Source organism: Pinus tabuliformis, chromosome 9 (genome assembly GCF_031772625.1).
Source record: "Pinus tabuliformis cultivar Carrire ecotype Pingquan chromosome 9, CPIR1, whole genome shotgun sequence".
NCBI classification, from domain to species: Eukaryota; Viridiplantae; Streptophyta; class Pinopsida; order Pinales; family Pinaceae; genus Pinus; species Pinus tabuliformis.
This window is the reverse complement of record NC_142307.1, coordinates 1,014,194,970-1,014,212,333: the sequence shown is the minus strand read 5'-3', so window position 1 is coordinate 1,014,212,333 and position 17,364 is coordinate 1,014,194,970. Positions and strand designations below refer to the sequence as shown.

The window sequence follows — 17,364 nt, the reverse complement described above, 5'->3', positions numbered from 1 at the left end:
TCTTTATGAGAGAGGTATTTAGACTGCAAGGGATACCCAAATTAGTGATCTCATATAGGGATGTAAAATTTACATCCACATTTTGGAAGACCCTTTTCTCTAGATTGGGCACACAGATCCAATTCAATACCGCTTATCATCCTTAGATAGATGGACAGACTAAACAAGTTAATCAAGTTTTAGAGGATATGTTAAGAATGTTTATGATGCAACAGCCAAATAAATGGGAATACTACCTCCACTTGGTGGATTTTTCGTGTAATAACGGACACCATGAATCATTAGGAACGAGTCCCTTCAAAGCAGTGTGTGGAAGAAAATGTAGGATACCCATAAATTAGAACAAACCCATCAATAAATTAACATTAGGTCTTGATATGCTAGCTGAGATGGAGAAAATAGTTAAAAATATTCGCCAAAACTTGTAGGTCACCCGAGACAGATAAAAAGTTTATGCAGACAAAAAGAGAACCTATAGAGAATTCCAGGTAGGAGATCACATGTATTTGCGAGTCAAGCCAAAGAAAAGTACCTTGCAGTGGAGAGGGTGTGCTAAATTAGCACCTTGATACTGTGGTCCTTTTCAAGTATTGGAATGAATTGGACCTGTAGCATATAAGCTCGCGTTACCAAGCCATATCCGGATTAATATTGTTTTCTATGTCTCCAAGGTAAAAAAATAAGTATAAAATCCTTAGCATACAATTAACTAGGAAAATGTGCAGGTAAATAAGTTGATGAAGTAAATTAGTATATAATTATTTTATTACAAGTTAAATTACTAATGGTAATTCATGATGATGGGCAGGTCAAACCGAAAGGATAATTTTTGACAAAACCTCTTCGTATTCTCAAACGGAGAGAAACAACCTTGTGGAAACAAGCCATCACCCAGGTTAAAGTGCAGTGGAAGCACTTTGGCCCAAAGAAGCCACCTTGAAAGAAGAGGATTTTATGTGGAAATCTTATCCTGCACTATTTTCGTAAATTAAAGAGAACAACAGGGATGGTTTTTCTCATAAGATGGGGGAGTTGTAACACCCCATGCTACATGAACAATTAACTTACTTTTACTACTTTTACTTTTACTTTACTGTTGTTTCTCTATCATAATGTGTATGATGGAAACATTAAAAGAATTATCGCTGAGTTGGCCAAAAATATTCATGAATAATATATAATCAGAATAAAGGTGTTTTCAAGAACAAGAAAACAATTGTTAAATCTCTTGAGACAATTAAGGTGGTGTTGTGCCCTACAACAACCCCCCATTTCATAACAATTTTATCACAAACAATTTACATATGAAATGGGTCCCTTTTAAAATTTTTAATTGGCATTAATAAACTTGTTCAAATAAGGTATGATAATCAAATGAATTTATGCAAAAAACCCTTATTGAGCAAGTGATAAGCAATTTTTGGTTAAGTCCAAAGAAGTAATCGCAAGTTCGGTTGCCATCTTGGTTTTTCCCGATGCGATATCGCTATCGGCCATCGGCAATAGCAAATGAACACACAAAAGGGCACATACCTTTCCCCGATGCGACGCGATATCGGCGATCGGCTATCGGCATTCCACTATGTCGTGTGGAAAATGTTTTAACACTCCGGCCCGATGCGATATCGGCTATCGGCATTCGCTAAAAGCAATTGATACACATCTGGGGGTATGTTCGCGCGCCAAATGCGATATCGCAATCGGCGTTCGCTAAAAACTTTCCCAAGTAATAACGCCACACACACACTTCTGATGCGATATGATGACGCTTAATGATGACCTCAGTTCCAAAAGGTGATTATTTCAAAGCATTAAAGTTAGATTTAAAATCGATTTGACAAAATCACAGATTTCAAAAAAGCCGTTAAGTAAAGGGATAAGGTAATGCATGCGTATTTAAAAGCTTTGCCCCTTCAAATTAACGAACAACTACGATTAGACCTTTGAAAGATCTATTACATGCTTTAAGGAGTCATTCGGTTTAATAACTTAAGTAATGGTCATTTATGAAGCTGTAGGCCGTAAAATCACCATCATTACATCTACGGCGCCTGCTCAAATCATTAAATCCGCAGCCTCTTTTTAGAATAATCTCGCCACGCTTCAAATCATATATTTATCCCGTTATGGATTGTCATTGTTATTTCTTTGTTACGATTTCTCTTGCACTTGTGTAGAATTCGACTAACGAGAGAAGTCTGAATATGATGGGAAAAAAGTCTAAGAAGATGGCAGGTTCTACTGCGACACCCGCCTCAGGCCAAGCTGCTACACCTTCAAGGAAGGGCTTAATCTCAGATACTACATGCACTGGTCTTACTGGTACTACATGGCAAGGGACATACAATTTGCTAGAAGGAGAACAACCAGAAGTGACAGTAACGGAGGCAAGTGTGGATGAATTAAGAAAGTCTGAGGCAACTCTTAAAGATTTGGCTGACTCTTTTCTGCACAGAATAGCAGCCAGGGAACAAGTCCTGCCTTATACTGATGTGGTACGTTGGGCAATTGAAGAAGTTCCTCTCACTAACAGAACCTTCGTTTCTAAGGATAGAAGGATTTTCGGCTCCTTCAAGCCTGAAGACTTAAGACAAATGTATCATCTGCCCAATCCCGAACAAGTCTATAACAGAGCATTTGTGGAAAAATTTGCCAGAGAGAATGAATCACCAGCCGAACCTCTACGAGAGTGGAGGCAAAATCCAGCAAAACACAAACAAGATATGTCGGGTAAGTACTCCAATGCTTCTCTGGCTTCACCTTACTGCTATGCTGGAATTATGATGTGTAGATTGTGGGGATTTCATGATTCTGCAAATATCCATGTTGATATGGTTCCCTTAATGGAAGCGGCCGTTAATAGTATAATTATGGATTGGGCCACTATCCTGTCTGATAAGTTGGTCTTAGCTATTCGTGAGTTTAGGGCCAAAACCAGAGTCAGTGAGAGGAAAATCCCACCTTTTTATTACTCTGCATACATTATGGATGCCCTTTGTTTTAATTCTGAGTTTCCTGTCCTTGGTTGGAGATGGACAACCCATGACCCAACACCTATTCATTTGTATCATCGTAAATTGTGGAAACCTTCTCACAAAGATCATTTATACCAAATTTGCAATGGTTTTATGGTTCCCGTTCACTATTCTATTTTTGACAGACCTATCCCTAGGATTTCCTATGAAGCCTCTTTTGACCTGCCAGCCGTAGCCCATTGGTTCGGCGAAGAATGTTTTTCTTATATCAGAGTTTTTGGAAGCAAGGCCAGGCCACATGTTCTTCCCGTATACATCCCAGACAAACTGTTGGCCCGAGAAATCTCTTATCAGATAATGTCTGAAGGTGTTACCCAAACTCTCAAAGAGGAGAAGAAGAGAGGATGGCCATCGTTTCCTTTAAGAATTGGAGTTTATACGCTGCTAAATTATAAACATGCAGAAAAGGAAGCAGCAAAACTCCAAATGCTATCTCTAGTTTCTATTCCCAACAGACTCTATGACCCGAACAAGGCTGCTTTCACTGCCTTGGAACAGGCTAAGCTGACAAAGGTGGTTCATCAAGAAGACCAGTTTGACGACCTGTTCATGGGTGCTGATTCAATAAGCCAAGTCAAACAACTTGCTGCAATGAGATATGGAGATATGGAATTAACTGAATTTAATAAACTTAGAAAGCAAAGGTTGCAAACTTTGCCTCTAAAGTTATTATCTACAACCTCAACTTCATCCTCAAGCGAGCCTGATCAGCCAGAAATAAATTTACCTCCCGTTACAATTAGAGAACAGGAGGAAAGTCAAAGAAAACTGCAGGCAGAAAGGCAGCAAAAAGCACAAATTGAACAAGAGCAGAGAAGGCAAAGGGAGATAGAAGAACAGAGAAGGCAAAGGGAGATAGAAGAACAGAGGAAACGAGAGGAAGAAGAAAAAATAAGGAAAGAACTGGAAGATAGGCAGAAAAAGGAATTGGAGCAACAGCGGAAGGCATTCGAAGAACAGCAGAAAATTGAAAAAGAAAAAGAACAGAGTAAGCAAATCTCTGTCGATACTGAATTGATTGAGGAATGGAACCAATTTGATTCCATTATAAGTGGTAAAGAAGCCTCCAAAGACTCAGATGCCTTAAAGACTCCCGATATTACTGTTTCTCCGGTTCTTGAAAGAACCAGCGGCCCACCCACAGTACAGAATGTTGAAGAAGTTACTCAGAATCCATCTGATCAAGTTGATCTTCAGGTAGAGGAAATTCCTCCTCTAGACATTTTCTACAGCCCTAAGCATAAAGCCGTTGTAAGACGCTCAAGGAAGAGACGAAGGCTTGATCAACTTTCTGTCTCAAATGAGCAAACAGTCACGGGCAATGTCGTCTGGAAGGGAGAATTAAGTCCCTCTGAAGATTTAACAAAGCTGTCGCAATTTGCGGGAGCTTATTCAGCAGCAACCATTGACAAAGCATCCGAAGTGAGTCTTCTTTTGAAGACTAAAGAGCATGAGGTATATGCATTGCAAGCAGAAGTGATAGAGGCTAAGAATAAAACGACACAGGCGGAAGAACAATTGCTGGCTCAACAACAAGAGAATCATTTGTTAGTCCAGCAAATTGAAAAACTAAGGATAGACCAAAGTGACATTAAAGCACGTGAATTAGCAGAGGCATTATCACAGTTGGAAGCATCAAATGAGCTGTTAATGAAATCTAAAGAAGATCAAATAGTTCAGCTCTCAGCACAACTTGAAGGTATTAAAGGCGCCAAGAGTATTGAAGATTTCAGAACAGAGGCCACTCTGATAAATGGCGCTTTAATATCTCAGATTAGACTTTTGTGCCAACAGCTAGTTGAAGCTGAGTCACTTTGTGATATATCTACAGCAGTATGTAAGCAAATCGAGAAAGCCAGGGCTAACTTGGATCAGGCCGAAGATGAAATAATAGAATATATTTAATGGCAAGATACTCCAGAAGGGCAAGCTGCTAATTTAGCCCGAATCAGTGAAACATACAAGAACATACTTTTCATGGAATGGGAAACACAGGTAATGAAGGCAGAGAGGGCAGCATCCAGATGCAAAACAATTTCCACGAACATGATCAATATAGTCAATGATACATTGTATCTGGCTAATATGATTTCACAATGCACACCTGGAAACATAACAACCGCAAATATGCTGGAGCATAAGAATTATCTTAAGCTGGAAGAACAAGGGCGGTTAATTGCTGGAGTAAATACCTTGACCTCCGATGCATACTGGCTTTTCTTGATTAAACCGCATTCTCAAAGGTCGGCTCTCAACTGTCTAACCGACGCTCTCCAATACCTGATTGCCGATTTCCAAGATGCCACATATGATGCACAACTGACTTCTCGCCTTAATACTCCGCCTGAAGTAGAGCCAATGCTAGCTATATGTCAGCGAAAGAGTAAAGGCAAAGAGACAGCTGACTGAAGCATCGCCGCCGACTGCCGATTCACCCAAATTGCAAGATGATATTTGTTGATGCCGATTTCTTAGTTTTCAGTTTTTAGATATTTAGTAGTTAGATTAGAATAGTATTTATAGACCCTTTCATTGTTTAGGAAAGGGTCGTAAAATTTTGTAAAAGACTAAAAGGCTGAAGTTTGCACTATTGTGCTTCAGTCTATATTCTTTTTGAAACTCGACCACTGGTCCTTAATTTTACTTGGAATGCCGTTTAAGTAAATTGTGCACTATTGTCGTTTGCTTGGAATGCTTTCTGGTTGGAAGGAAGGACTGCTACATAGCGATTAATACATTGGATTGATCAAACAGCTTGCATGGTACTATTATCTGTATCTGTTCTCTTTTCAGTTATATGAATTGCTGTGTTATTACTTTGCTATTATTGAATACATGTATGCAATACAACAATAAGTCTTCATTTCATATCACTATTGAATGTTTTTGAGATTTGTTATCTTTCACCCATGTATGTATCAATGATATAAATGACCGAGTACAGTAATTCGCTATTATAGCTCTGCGTAACTACTTACGCAGAGCAATCTCAAATGATTAAACATCTATGCTTGTTGTTAGTGTCATCTATATGCCTGTCATTAAGCATAGTTTATTAAACGCTGTACTGTCTGAATTGATAAGTCCCGGGATTAGCTTATAGTTTTTTGTATTTCTTTTATAGTTTAGTTATTTTGTTTATTATCATTTCATATCTTAAATCATCCATCCATCCCGTTTACTTATAATCTTTGGGAAACTGGTCCCGTTATCCCCAGTCGGAGCCACTATTCCAAACGGAAAAGGAGCTGCACTAAGTTCCGGACCGGGTGGTTTCCCCGATGTTGTTGCAACGAATTTCGAGGCATCAACAGGTGGTTACTCACGTTTTTCCTCAAAAGGAAAATTCAAGGAAGGCCTTGGGGGCTAGAGAATTTGGGAGAGGAAAGTAAAGGAATTGAATGACAAGGCAGGACGTTGTTGAATCGTTCAAGGAACCTCCTTGAGTTGGGTGAAAATAACCAGTGGGAGTCTTGGAGAAACCAGAAACTAGACAGATAGTCTTGATGTTTTGTGGTGATTCAATTAACTAATGAATACCACTGTCTAGAGGGTAAGAGCTCGGGGAAGACTTTGGATGTCATCACTAGACTCGTGGTTGGGTGGTGATATCTTCTAGGAAACAAACTCATTGAAAAAAGGAAAGAAAAAATAAAACAAAAACAAATAAGTATATAACGCAGTTGAATTAAATTTCTTTACTCTTTCATGCATAGGCTTTCTAACAAAGATGGAAAGAAAATCTCAAATAATATAGCATAATGAAAGAATAGCCATAATAGATAACTGTACAGTTAATGTTTCCAAAAAATGATGCATATTACTGGCTAAGATATTTCTCTTTTGCCACAGATAGAAGTCAAAATAGTATCTTAGATGGTTGTTTATTCCAAATAACAAACACACAATGGAAACATATTTTTCTTTTATAAAAGACAGATTCAGAATAAACGATAATATGAAAATTGAAATTATTGTCTTTTCTGAAAGGCATAGACATAGAATAGAAATATGATTAAACCTATTCTCAGCAGAATAATGGTAAATATCAGTGTAAATAGCACAGCGATGATGGGGATGGGGATGAGCCCAATATCCAATCAAACTTGTCTATTAACATTGAAGTTGTCTTTAGTGCGATTTTTTGGAGTTTTTGGTTTCGGAATCCAGTGGAAAAATTTGAGGTGAAATCTTGATTTGTGTTATTTAAACTAGTTGTTTTTACTATATATATATATATATATATATATATATATATATATATATATATATATATATATATATATATATATATATATATATATATATATATATATATGGATTCAACACCCTAGAAAACCCTTAGGGCACTTCGATTGCACGAGATTACCCATCAAGCTTGTGATTTCAATAAATTCCTCCCAGATTTTAGAGAAATTACACTGGAAAAACCCACCGTAAAACCTTTAAAAAGTCACACTAAAGAAATCTCCATTAACATTACAACAATTGAGGAAATTTAACTCAGAGAAATATACTATAAAAATAGACCTTATAACTCTTTAAATAGTTATGTACATATAAAATAAAGAAAATGAATATGGTTTTCTACATGGAGTCACTAACTATTGAAGGATTCTTAAACGTAATTACTGATCAGAATGCAAGTAACTAAGATAGACGGAGACTCCTCAAGAGCATACAACTCTTGTGTTAAAAAAACTTGACCCAGTTAAAAACCTGGTTGTTAGAGGATGACTTTCTCCTCAAAAAATTTCATAAGTTATCCAACTGAATTTACAACCAGATCCAAGAAGGGTTTGAGTTAGAATAGTGAACCAACATGAAGGGCAATACCACGAGCTGTGGGTGAGTAAAAAAAACATGCTCATGAAACTCCAAGGAGAGAAATGGAAACATCGGACATGCTCATAGTTTTTACCTGAAAGATGAAAAAGAGCATAAATTAGAAAGTTAATTGAAAGAAGAATAGTTTAATTCATAGCACAAAGAGGGAAAATGAGGGAAAAGTTTGTACCTTGAATTGGCTTAATCCCTACTGTATATTTGTAGCCATGAACACAGGGACAGAGCCATATAGGTTTAGTTGGGCCATCATAGTATAACCTCGAAAAACCCCAATTTGTTGTGCAATTATTCACCTATTGAAGGGACTTGCGGAGAACCCTCGATGCTCAATCGACCGCTTAATGAGGAACACTTCTGCAATGCAGAAGAATGGCCCTATGTTTGAAATGTCATCCATCACCAAAAATCTATAAAACCCTACGGTCACAAGATGATTTCTCAAATGGAATAATCATAGATGCTAAATAAAATTACATAATGTCATTCAAAGGTACCATATAATAACAATTACCCAGATTCACTATTGATTTGAAGAGCCGTCAAAAAGAAAATCCCTGAAAGTCTCTATCATAATGTGTATGATGGAAACACTAAAAGACTTATGGCTGAGCTGGCCAAAACAATTTATGAATAATATCTTATGAGAATAAAGGTGTTTTGAAGAACAAGAAAACAATTGTTAAACATCCTGAGACAATTAAGGTGGTTACTCACATTTTTCCTCAAAATGAAAATTCAAGGAAGGCCTAGGGGGCTAGAGAAATCAAGAGAGGAAAGTAAAGGAATTGAATGAGAAGGCATGACGCTAGTGAATAGTCCAAGGAACCTCCTTGAGATAGGTTAAAATAACCTTTGGGAGTCTTAGAGAAACCAAAAACTAGACAAATAGTCTTGATGTTTCAAAGTGATTCAAGTAACTAATGAATGCCACCGTGTGGAGGGGAAGAGCTCGGGGGAGAGACTAGACATCATCGCTAGACTCGTGGCTGGGTGGTGAGATATTCTAGGAAACAAACTCATTGCAAAGAGGAAAGAAATAATAAAATGAAAAAAACTAAGTATATAACACAATTGATTTAAATTTCTTTACTCTTTCATGCATGGGCTTTCTAACACAAAAGGAAAGAAAAACTCAAATAATACAACATAATGAAAGAATAGTCGTAATAGATAACTGTATAGTTAATGTTTACGAAGAATGAAGTATATTACTTGCTAGAATATTTATTATTTGCCACAGATAGAAGTTAAAATAATATCTTATAGAGTAGTTGTTCCAAATAAAAAACATACAATGGAAACATATTTTTATTTTATAAAAGACAGATTCAGAATAGATGATAATATGCAATTTGAAATAATTTTCTTTTGTGAAAGAAATAGACATAGAATAGAAATATGATTAGACTTATTCTCAATAGAATAATGGTAAATATTGGTGTAAATCGCACAGTTAGGATGGGGCTAGGAATGACCCCAATATCCATTCGAAACTGTCTATTAACATTACAACAGTTAAGGAAATTTAACTCAGAGAATTATACCATAAAACTAGACATTATAACTCTTTAAACAATTATGTACATATAAAATATATAAAACGAATATGGTTTTCGACTTGGAGTCGTTAACTGTTCGAGGATTCTTAAAAGTAATTACTGGTCAGAAGGAAAGTAACTAAGCTAGACAGAGACTCTCAAGAGCATACATCTCTAACATTAAAACAACTTGATCCAGTTAAAGACCTGGTTGCTAGAGGACAAATTTCTCCTCAAAAAAATTTCATAAGTTATCCAACTAAATTTACAACCAGATCCAAGAAGAGTTTGAGTCAGAATAGTGAACCAACGTGAAGGGAAATACCATAAGTTGTGGGTGAGTAAGCAAAACATTCTCATGAAACTCCAAGGAGAGAAATGAAGACGTTGGACATGCTCATAATTGTTATCTGAAAGAAGAAAAAGAGCATAAATTAGAAAGGTAATTGAAACAAGAACAGTTTAATTCATTGCACATAAAGTGGATAATGAGGGAAACATTTGTACCTTGAATTAGCTTAAACATTGCTGTAGATTTGGAGCCATGAACACTAGGACAGGGCCATATATGGTTTTTTGTGGCCACCATAGTATAGCCTTGAAAAAACCCAATTTGATGTGCAATTATTCATTTTTTGAAGGGACTTTCCAAGAACCCTCGATGCTTAATTGACCGCTTAAGGAGGAACAATGCCACAATCGGGAAGAATGGACCTATGCTTGAAATGTCATCCATCACCAAAACTCTGTAAAACTCTATGGTCACGAGATGATTTCTCAAATGGAAGAATCATATATGATAAATAAAATTATGAAATTTCATTCGAAGGTACCGTATAATAACATTTACCTAGACTCGCTATTGATTCGAGGAGTCGTCAACGAGAAAATCCCCGAAAGTCTCTATGATATGTGCACAATGGAAACACTAAAAGAATTATGGGTGAGCTATCCAAAACAATTTATGAATAATATATAATGAGAATAAAGGCGTTTTCAAGAACAAGAAAACAATTGTTAAACCTACTGAGACAGTTAAGGTGGTTACTCACATTTTTCTGATAAAGGGAAATTCAAGGAAGGATTAAGGGGCTGGAGAATTTGGGAGAGGAAAGCAATTGAATTGAATGAGAAGGCAGGATGTTGTTGAATAGTCCAAGCCACCTCCTTGAGCTAGGTGAAAATAACCAGTGGGAGTCTTGGAGAAACCGAAAACTACACAGATAGTCTTGATGTTTCACAATGATTCAATTAACTAATGAATACCACTGTCTGGAGGGGAAGAGCCTGAGGGAGAGTTTCGATGTCATCGCTAAACTCGTGGCTGGGTGGTGAGATCTTCTAGGAAACAAACTCATTGCAAAAGGGAAAGAAACAAGAAAATGAAAAAACATAATTATATAACATAGTTGAATTAAATTTCTTTATTCTTCCATGTAGAAGCTTTCCAACACAGATGGAAAGAAAAACTCAAATAATACATCATAATGAAAGAATAGCCATAATATATAACTCTAAAATTAAAGTTTACGAAGAATGAAGTATATTACTCGCTAGAATATTTCTTATTTGCCATAGATAGAAGTTAAAATAGTATCTTATACGTTTCTTTGTTCCAAATAACAAACACACAATGGAAACATATTTTTCTTTTATAAAAGACAAATTCAGAATAAACAATAATATGCAAGTTGAAATTATTTTCTTTCTTGAAAGACATAGACACGAAATAGAAATATGATTAAACCTATTCTCAATAGAACAATTGTAAATATCAGTGTAAATTGCACAGCTAGGACGGGGATGGGAATGACCCCAATAACCAGTCAAACCTGTCTATTAACATTACAACAATTAGGGAAATTTAACTAAGAGAATTATACCATAAAACTAGACCTTATAACTCTCTAAATAATTATTTACATATAAAATAAAGAAAACGAATATGGTTTTAAACTTGGAGTCGTTAAGTGTTCAAGGATTCTTAAAAGTAATTACTCATCAGAAGGTAACTAACTAGGCCAGATGGAGACTCCTCAACAACATACATCTCTAGAGTTAAAACAACTTGACCCAGTTAAAAACATGGTTGCCAGAGCATGAATTTCTCCTCAGAAAACTTTCATAAGTTATCCAACTAAATTTATGACCAGATCCAAGAAGGGTTTGAGTCATAATAGCGAACAAACCTGAAAGGCGATACCACAAGCTGTGTGTGAGTAAAAAAAACATGCTCACAAAACTCCAAGGAGAGAAATGGAAATGTCATACATGCTCATAGAAAAGTTTAATTCATAGCACATAGAGTGGATAATGAGGGAAACGTTTGTACCTCGAATTTTCTTAAACAATGATGTAGATTTGTAGCTGTGAACACTGGCACAGGGCCATGTAGGGTTAGTTGGGGCCATCATATTGTAGCCTCGAAAAACCCCAATTTGTTGTGTAATTATTCACCTTTGAAGGGACTTTCTGAGAAACCTCAGTGCTTGATCGACCGCTTAAGGAGGAACACTGCCACAATGGGGAAGAATGGCCCTATGTTTGAAATTTCATCCATCACAAAAAATTTAAAAACCCCTACGATCACGAGACGATTTCTCAAATGGAAGAGTCATAGATGCTAAATAAAATTATAAAATTTCATTCAAAGGTATCGTATAATAACAATTACCTGGATTCATTATTGATTCGAAGAGTCGTTAACGAGAAAATACCCAAATGTCTCTATCATAATACGCATGATGGAAACACTGAAAGAATTATGGCTGAGCTAGCCAAAACAATTTATGAATAATATATAATGATAATAAAGGTGCTTTCAAGAAGAAGAGGATAATTAGTAAACCTCTTGAGACAATTAAGGTGGTTACTCACATTTTTCCAAAAAAGGAAAATCCAAGGAAGGCCTAGGGGTTTGGAGAACTTGGGAGAGGAAAGTAAAGGAATTGAATGAGAAGGCAGGATGTTTCTAAATAGCCCAAGGCACCTCCTTGAGCTAGGTGAAAATAACTAGTGGGAGTCTTGGAGAAACCAAAAATAGGATAGACAGTCTTGATGTTCCATGGTGATTCAATTAACTAATGAATACCACTATGTAGAGGGGGAAATCCCAGGGGAGAATATGGACATCATCGCTATACTTGTGGTTGAGTGGCGAGATCTTCCAGGAAGCAAACTCATTGCAAAAAGAAAAGAAACAAAAAAATGAAAACAAATAAGCATATCAAACAATTGAATTCAATTTATTTACTTTTCCATGCATAGGCTTTCCAATAGAGATGGAAATAAAAACTCAAATAATATAGCATAATGAAAGAATAGTCGGAATAAATAACTATACAGTTATTGTTTATGAAAACTAAAGTATATTAGTGGCTAGAATATTTCTTATTTGCCACAGATAGAATTTAAAATAGTGTCTTATACAGCGGTTCATTCCAAATAACAAACACGCAATGGAAACATATTTTTATTTTATAAAAGACGGATTCAAAATAAACGATAATATGCAAGTTGAAATTATTTTCTTTTTGAAAGACATAGACACGAAATAGAAATATGATTAAACCTATTCTCAATATAATAATGGTAAATATCGGTGTACGTCACACAGTTAGGATGGGGTTGGGAATGACTCCAATAACCAATCGAACCTTTCTATTAATATTACAATAATTAAGGAAATTTAACTAAGAGAATTATATTATAAAACTAGACCTTATAACTCCTTAAACAATTATGTACATATAAAATAAAGAAAATGAATATGGTTTTCGGCTTGGAGTCATTAATTGTTCAATGATTCTTAAAATTAATTACTGATCAAAAGGCAAGTAACTAAGATAGATGGAGACTCGTCAACAACATACATCTCTAGCAGTAAAACAACTTGACCCAGTAAAAAGACTGGTTGCGAGAGGACGACTTTCTCAGGAAAATTTAATAAGTTATCCAACTTAATTTATGACTAGATCGAAGAAGGGTTTGATTTAGAATAGCGAACCAACGTGAAGGGCGATACCACAAGCTATGCGTGAGTAAACAAAACATTTTCACGAAACTCCAAGCAGAGAAATGGAAACGTCAGACATGCTCATAATTGTTACCTGAAAGAGGAAAAAGAGTATAAATTATAAAGGGAATTGAAACAAGAATAATTTAATTCATAGCACAAAGAGTGGATAATGAGCGAAAAGTTTGTACTTCGAATTCGCTTAAACCCTGTTGTAGATTTGTACCCATGAAAACTGGGACAGGGTCATATAGGGGTAGTTGGGGCCATCATAGTATAACCTCGGAAAACCCCAATTTGTTGTGAAATTATTCAGCTATTGAAGGGACTTGATGAGAACCCTCAGTGCTCAATCGACCGCTTAAAGAGGAACACCACCACAATGGGGAAGAATGGCCATATGTTTGAAATGTCATCCATCACAAAACTCTGTAAAACCCTGTGGTCACAAGATGATTTCTCAAATGGAAGAAACATAGATGCTAAACAAAATTACAAAATCTCATTCGAAGCTACCGTATAATAAAAATTACCTGGACTCACTGTTGATTCGAAGAGCTTTCAACGAGAAAATTCCCAAAAGTCTCTATCATAATGTGTATGATGGAAACACTAAAATAATTATGGCTAATTTTGCCAAAATAATTTATGAATAATATATGATGACAATAAAGGTGTCTTCAAGAACAAGAAAAAAATTGTTGAACCTCCGAGACAGTTAACAGTTAAAATTGTTAAATCAAACAGTTAGGATGGGGCTGGGAATGACCCCAATATCTAATCAAACATGTCTATTAACATTACAATAGTTAAGGAAATTTAACTCAGAGAATTATACTATTAAACTATACCTTATAACTCTTCAAACAATTATGTACATATAAAATAAAGAAAAGGAATATGGTTTTCGACTTGGAGTCGTTAATTATTCCAGGATTCTTAAAATTAATTATTGATCAAAAGGCAAGTAACTAAGCCAGATGGAGACTCCTCGAGAGCATACATATCTAGCATTCAAACAACTTGACCTAGTTAAAAACTTGGTTGCCACGGGACGACTTTCTCCTCAGAAAACTTTCATAAGTTATCCAACATAATCTACAACCAGATCCAAGAAGGGTTTGAGTAAGAATAGGAAACCGACCTACAGGGTGATACTACAAGCTGTGGGTGAGTAAACAAAACATGCTCATGAAACTCCAAGGAGAGAAACAGAAACGTCAGACATGCTCATAATTGTTACTTGAAAGAGGAAAAAGAGCATAAATTACAAAGGTAATTGAAACAAGAAAAAATTAATTCATAGCACAAAGAGTGGACAATGAGGGAAAATTTTGTATATTATATTTAATAATATTATACAATATTTAATTTTGGAAAGAGGAGGGTTGCATGGATGGAGTCAAGGGTTTCAACGGTTTATGGCTCTCTGGCGCCCTCTGTGCTGAATGATTTCTTTGCTGCAGATAACCTGGCGTTCCCAGAAGGCGTAAAATGGCTTCCGACAATTTACATGGAACCCAAATCCTGGCACATTATTGAAGTTTTACTGCATGCAAATAGGTTCACGGAGATCTGCGGTTTCCTGACCTCCATGCCAGCGAAACTCTTGGTCTCGAAGAAGGAAGACGCCTCTACGGGGGCCGTTGGCATCAGCCTGAGCGCAGAAGGAATTGAAGGCTTTAAACTCGTTTCTGGTGCTCGAGTCACTAAACGCATAAAGGAAGGGGAGCTTTTTCTTTTGAAGAAAGACTTCAGCAGCATCCAAGCAGGGGAGCTCAATGTCATGAATCTACACAATGGGGTCACAGATCTGCCTTTAGTACAGATCTGCAGTCATCGAATCCTCAAGATCCGACGTCAAGGTACCGAATCAGTAGCAAGGTCAACAACGTTTTGTCCATATCCTTCCTTTTCACCCAACCTGGTCCAAGTTGTGTCTGCAGGGTCATGGTTCTGCTTTGAATCGGGTGTCTTGACCGTGGATGGTAGTGAGATGTTCAGATCTGTAATTAAACCATCAAATCAGGAGCCTAAAAGATCTTGGGGCCTTAAAAAAACCCAGATCGATGGACAAGCAGCTTTTAGGAGGCAAGTTCAGACGAGATCAACTCTGAAGCAGCTTTCTCTCTTGAACCAGTCGGATCTGCCTGAAGAATCTCATGCATTTCAGATCCAAGTTAACCTTTCAGGGAAAATGACAATGTTATGGGTTTGCGCAACAGATCTTGTGCAGGATCTTCTGCAAAAACTTGAATGTCGGTTGGGTATTCCCTCCTCTTGCCTCAGACTACTGTATAAGGGTAAGCAGCTTATGCATCCCCTTCCTCTCTCTTTTTACAACATTCAAAAGGACGCTTCTATTGGAGTTTCTTTCCGTTTAAGAGGTGGTTCATTTGGGCAAACCTCCTTTGCCCCATATTTCTCTTACAAAGATGCAGCGCGCAAAAACGTTGCCCAACCTCAGTTCTCTTCAAAGGCAACCTAGTTAAATGGAGCTCCAAAGTCGTTTCTGGTATACAAATCAGAGGACATTCCCTCCATTAACTTCTCTAATCCTAGGGTTGAAAACCGCTACCAGAGCTTTTCAGAATTTGCACTCATTTGCAGATTTAATGGCCTATGGCCTTGCACAACAGATCTTCATTAATGGGTCCATTCCTTTTGGACTAAAAAGTGTAAAATCTTCTTATGTTCAAAAGGTTTCTTCCTAGTGCCTTTTGACTCAAGCGAAGACTACCAGAAAGCCTTAACGGGAGGCCCTTGGTTCTAGGGTTCAGCTGGGCTTTTTCTTACCCCCTGGTTTCCTGACTTCGACCCCTCTACAACAGTCATCTCCAAGCTTCCCATTTGGGTCAGGCTCCCGAATCTTCTGGCACATTTTTGGGATTTCTCTATTTTCCTAGCTATTGGAAACACTTTGGACGATACCTGGCTACAGATACCTCAAGAAGGGAAAATGGTCTCTACACTTATGGCAGACTGTGTGCAGAAATAGATATCAGCAAAGGACTGCTGGATAAGATTAATCTCAAGTTTGGAGATTTCCATTGGACTCAACCACTAGATTACGAGAATACATCCTTCTGCTGTCGCCATTGTCATCAAACAGGGCACCTTCAGAGTACATGTTCCCAGCTCAAAGATAAAAAGAAGAATCTGAATCGTAAGCCCAAATCCAAGAGGTGGAATCCTTTTGAACCACCCCGTCCGTTGGATGATTTAGGCTTCTCAAGTTCGGAGGAGGAAGAATCTGAGGCAGATGTGCAGGTTGATGAGGAAATTGATGCTGATTCGCAGAATGAGGAAATTCTGAAGGACGCTCCCTCGGCTCATCCGGAGGTTCCCTCCAACCAGCAGATTTCTCAAAAACGTTCCCATTTCTCTTCGTCCTCAGACTCTAATAAGGATGCTCAGCCATCAGAACAGAGTAATCTACAACTTGTCATGACTCAGCCAAGCTCCACTGGGTGGATAAAAGTGAGCAAGAAAAAAGGCAAAAAATGTCGTTTTGTAGGAATCAACCCTTCGGGGTAGCCTTTGCTCAGTTCTTTCCTTTGTATTCCTTTGCTTTCTATGGCTCGTCCCTTGTTTGTCTATTTGGAGCAAGGTTGATTCCCTATCACCTCTGGCTCCATTGCTTCTTTGCTAAGCCTGTTTCCAGGCTTGATTGTACTATATTCTCCTTCTCTTAATAGATTAGTCTTTACTCAGAAAAAAAAAAAAAAATGAGGGAAAATTTTGTACCTCGAATTGGCTTAAACCCTGCTATAGATTTGTAACCATGAACACTAGGATAGGGCCATATAGGCTTAGCTGGGGCCATCATTGTATAACCGTGAAAAACCCCAATTTTGTGTGAAATTATTCACCTGTTGAAGGGACTTTCCAAGAACCCTCGTTGCTCAATCGACCACATAAGGAGGAA

The 17,364-nt window shown here is 37.1% G+C and overlaps 1 long non-coding RNA gene across 1 annotated transcript; it reads right to left on the bottom strand.

The window, feature by feature from the left end:
- Positions 1–7,697: 7,697 nt before the first annotated feature.
- On the bottom strand, positions 7,698–11,241 carry LOC149152151 (uncharacterized). The gene is made up of 5 exons (XR_016263541.1): positions 10,272–11,241; positions 9,929–10,135; positions 9,747–9,831; positions 8,053–8,237; positions 7,698–7,956 (listed from the first exon to the last, which is right to left on the bottom strand). It is a non-coding gene; the product is annotated as an uncharacterized LOC149152151 (long non-coding RNA).
- Positions 11,242–17,364: the final 6,123 nt, after the last annotated feature.